Here is a 716-nt window from a genome sequence, read left to right as displayed (position 1 = left end):
GAAGCAAGCAACAGAGGATAAGAGAGACGAGTGTAACTCCTGAGGGATGTTCATTAGCTCAACCAGTGGCTCACCAAGCCAATTGTCCTTCCAGAAATTAATTTTATGACCCTCACCTATTAACCAGATTGAGTTAGAGTTGCAGGCATGCCAATTCTCTTTGATTCCAGACCAGATTGAAGACCTGAAATGTCTTGTAGCAGGGGAGTGCTGAAACCCAAATCTATTTCTGAAAAACATAGCCCATTCCTGGCTAGAAGTCCTCATTTCCCAGGCAAGCTTTAACAAAGAAGCTTTGTTCATCAATTTAACTGATCTGAGACCCAAGCCTCCATCCATAGTAGGAGTGCACACTTTGGACCAAGCAACTGTGACTAGCTTTCTTTTTTCTATGTCCCCTGCCCATATGAAGTTCCTTATCCCTTTGTCCACTAAATTTAGCAGAGAACTTAGCCATTTATATATGTGGAAACTATAAACCATCATGCTTTGAATTATTGATTTAACAATTTCCACCCTGCCCATGATAGATAGGGAGGACCCTTTCCAAGAGGACATCTTTTTCAGGATTCTATCAGCAATAGGTTGGAGGTGTATCTTTTTTGGTCTGCCTTTGAACAGGGGAACCCCCAGGTAGTTGAAAGGCATGTTGCCAGCATGAAATCCCAGCCATGAGGCAATTAAATCCTTCTTCCTAGCAGAGAAATTTCCAGCAT

The sequence above is a fragment of the Lupinus angustifolius genome, chromosome LG12 (assembly GCF_001865875.1).
Source record: "Lupinus angustifolius cultivar Tanjil chromosome LG12, LupAngTanjil_v1.0, whole genome shotgun sequence".
NCBI classification, from domain to species: Eukaryota; Viridiplantae; Streptophyta; class Magnoliopsida; order Fabales; family Fabaceae; genus Lupinus; species Lupinus angustifolius.
The sequence above is the reverse complement of the archived record's forward strand: the minus strand, read 5'-3'. Positions refer to the sequence as shown.